Genomic DNA, 4,078 nt, shown 5'->3' with positions numbered 1-4,078 from the left:
GATAATGATGATGATGATGATGATGATGATGGCTTTGTTGGGCTTGATGGGTGGGTGGTGAACTGCGATGGCGATGGTAAATGGTGATAAGACGATGGCGGTTGTGCGGTTCCAGCGTTCAGATACGGTGTTTGGCACGGTGGCATAGAGAAGAACTGACGACGACTTTACGTTAGAGATTCATCGTTTCGATATTTAGGCCTTTAGGTGTGGATTGTAGATACCTATATTTTTGCTAAAGTAGTTCCATTTATAACTGTTTTGATTTGATTCCTTTTGAGGACAGTAGTCGTCGCATAGGTAAAGTCTTCATCGTTTTGACGTCGTCGTCGCTCGTCGTAGTTGGGTTCAAAATGCAAACCTTACTATAGAATATCTACTTAAATATTCCTTCTCCTTGATAGCCTTAAGTCGAGTGTCAAATAAATGATGGAACTAGGTTTATGTACCCGTTTATAAAAGAACAAGTAAAACGTTATAGAATCCTTTATGGGATTTTGAGAATTGCAATCAAAATAAATTGCACATTAGAATTCGTTAGGGAATTAGTGGCCAAAAATAAATATGAAATCGTGTGTTAGAGAGTATAGACGATTTAGAAAAATGATTTATAGACTTATTGGAAAATAGAAAAAGGGTTTACGAGCTTTAGACTCTAGATGTTTTTCATAACAAAAGATAAAGCTCAAAATGTTGCTAATCAGGTTAACTTAAGTTAAAAAGGTATAAATTAATTATTAATTGCATTGGTTTGAAATGACAGAAATTACAAAAGGTGCCCACACGACTTCGAACTGACAGTTTGTCAAAAAACTAGATAATCAATTTTTTGATAGAAAGTTTTTCGCAAGATTTTTAACGATTCAGTAAATATTCCGAAATTTTAGTAAGCTACTGAGTTAAAAGAATAATTTTGATAGTTTATAAAATATATATCTTTCGAACTTAGTTTGTTGTAAATGTAAAGTTTTGAAAATTCTTTTCTTTTAACCAATATTTGAGCTGTCTGGATTTACACTTCAGAATTTCAGAAAGTAGTAAGCTTATAGCAAGCGTCAAACTACGATCAGAGGCTCATCATAAGTGCATGTGTTAGTTGTTAGTAAAAAATAATACGAATATAGCCTAACACACGCACAAAATACAAAACAAAATTAGCATTTAACTATTACAGAACAAAAAATTACGATAGTGGAGCACTGGTTCTAAACAATGATTTTAATCCCACCTTATTTAAATTTAAATCTATCGATGAACAGTTTAAGTTATATAAAATGCTCATTCGACTTAAAGCTTCATTCTTGCCATAGTTAGTTCTATGGAAGTCAATATGTATAAAATCAAACGTGCGCAGGTGATGAGTTCCGCCCCGGTAATTCAAATGTACACAAGATAGCAAATAAGGTGCATCAATTTCACCATTAATGAGTTGATGAAAAAATACTAAGTCATTATTAACACGCCTTTGATGGAGAGATTGCATTTGAAGAAGTAGAATACGATGTTCATAGGGAGGCAGATCATAGGGATCTTCCCAAGGAAGACCTTTTAGAGCAAAGCGAATGAAATTATGTTGAATTGATTCAATACGTTTTCTATGAATTTCGTAATAGGGAGTCCATACCTGCGAAGCATATTCAAGATGAGGTCGAACATGGCAATTATACAAAGAAAGGGTAACATAGGGATCATTGAACTCCTTTGCCCAGCGTTTTATAAAACCAAGCATAGAACTTGCCTTATTAACAATAACATTAATGTGATGTGTAAACTCTAAGTTGGAACAGAAATGTACACCTAAATCTTTAAATGTGGAGACACGACAGAGTTTTTGCTATGATATACAGTAGTCAAATACATTACTGATTAGTTTTTTAGTGAAAGTTATAGTCTGGCATTTTAAAGGGTTGAGTAAAAGGCTATTTTTCCCACACCAAAATGTGAAACTATCAATGTCGGCTTGTAAAAGAATACGATCATGGTTTGACTTTATTATTTTGAAAATCTTCATATCGTCAGCAAAAATAAGAAGTTCACTTGAGCGTAGACATGACGATACATCGTTAATATACAGGATGAACAGAAAAGGGCCAAGATGGCTTCCCTGGGGAACACCAGATTGAGCAACAAAAGGTTCAGAATGACAATTTCTAAATTTTACCTCGTAGGATCTGTTTTCAAGGTATGACTTAATCCAAGCTAAGAAAAATGGTGGAAAACCAAGAGCCTTAAGTTTAAATAAAATAATTTTGTGGCTTAGTTGGTCAAAAGCTTTAGAAAAGTCAGTGTATACACAGTCAACTTCATAACCTTGTTCTAAAGCGTTTGAACATATGTTTGAGAATGTGAGGAGATTAGTAACGGTTGATCTTTTTTTCACAAAACCATGTTGCTGTTCGCAAATGATATTTTTACTAAAATATGCTACGCTTTCACAAACAACTTGTTCAAATACTTTAGGAATGCAAGAAAGCTTTGCAATGGGCCTGTAGTTGCTTATATCCGACTTGTTACCTTTCTTGAAAATTGGTGTGAGAAATGACTTCTTCCATATACTGGGAAATTTGCCTGTTTTTAGGGAAAGTTTGAATAAAAACGTAAGGGATTCAACTAAAACATTACTACACTTTTTTAGTACTATCGGGGGAATACCATCAGGACCGGCTGAGCAGTCACCATTCAACGTAGATAAAAGATCAAGGACCGTACTCTGTAGCACAGGAATGTGGCTACAGCTAGTTTGCGAAAAAGTGTGATTATTATGAAAATATACTTCATCAACTTCTTGAGGGCTATTAACAAATGACTCACGGAAATTCGTCGCGAAAGCGTTACAGATATCAAAAGTTTTATCTAACGAAAGGTTCTTGTAATTGAAGATAACTGGAAAGCCATCTGATTTTTTCTTTGAGTTTACAAAATTCCAAAATTTTTTAGGATTCTCTTTCAAAGAGGTGCCCATATCAGTAACATAACAAGCATATAAATAATTAGAAAGAGATTTAAATTGGTTAAAGAGTTCAACATAAAAAGAGAAGTTGACTGGAGACAGAGTTTTGAGATACGTTTTCCATGCCTTATTTCTTTTGTTACGCAGTAAACGCAATTCTTTCGTGTACCAAGGATGGCTAAAGTTTGTATTTCTTGATTTCTTTATCGGTACATTTTTTTCAAAACAACAATTAAGGATCCTATAAAAAGTTGAAACTGCTTCGTCAATGTTAGAAAATGCTAGTGTATCAGCAATTCCAGAAATGGTTAAATCTTCAGACAACTGCTGGAAATTGGCTCTTCTGAAATCAAAATTATATAAGCAATCAAAAGAATTACTGTGATTAGTAAGGTGATTACTTAAGTCGAAAAAAATGTCCAAAGGGGGGTGATATTTGTCAATATTAGTAATTCCTGATCTAGACTCTAGAACAAGAGTACTAATAGCGTCAGAAGAAAAGACTAAATCGAGAATTCGATTTTTTGAGTTTTTAATACAGCTTGTTTGCTGTAAGTCAGTAAGAAGGACTTTATCGAGAAGAGATAGTTCCATTTGTGAAGAAGAAGGAGAGGCTTCAAGGCAGGATTCGTCTTCGGATGGAATCCAGTCAATGTGTGGTAAATTAAAATCGCCTAAAAGTAAGATATTGGTGTCAGAGCTGGACAAATTTATAAGATAGTCTAATGCCAAGGAGAAATCGTTATAAACAGACTCCAAACTTTTTGGAGGAATGTAAACGTTTAAAATGAAAAAAGTCTTATTCTGTACCATCAACTTTACACATACCAGTTCAATTGATAATACAAATGGAAAAGATACAGAAGAAGAGAAATATGTATTTTTTACCGCTATGAGAACACCTCCACCTAAATCCTTTGCATTACCAACATGACGATCTTTTTTGTAAACTTCGAACTCTTGACTAAAAAGTTCTGTGTCGGAAAAGCTTGAATTAAGCCACGTTTCTGTCAAAACGAATACGTCGTGTGGAAATGATTGGGAGTTAAGAAAAATGTCAGTAGTCTTGCTACGAAGTCCCCTAGAGTTTCTTCAAATTAATAGTCACTTCTAAGCTTCTGATATTTC

Source organism: Eupeodes corollae, chromosome 2 (genome assembly GCF_945859685.1).
Source record: "Eupeodes corollae chromosome 2, idEupCoro1.1, whole genome shotgun sequence".
In the NCBI taxonomy this organism is placed as follows: domain Eukaryota; kingdom Metazoa; phylum Arthropoda; class Insecta; order Diptera; family Syrphidae; genus Eupeodes; species Eupeodes corollae.
Note: the sequence above shows the minus strand (reverse complement) of the source record.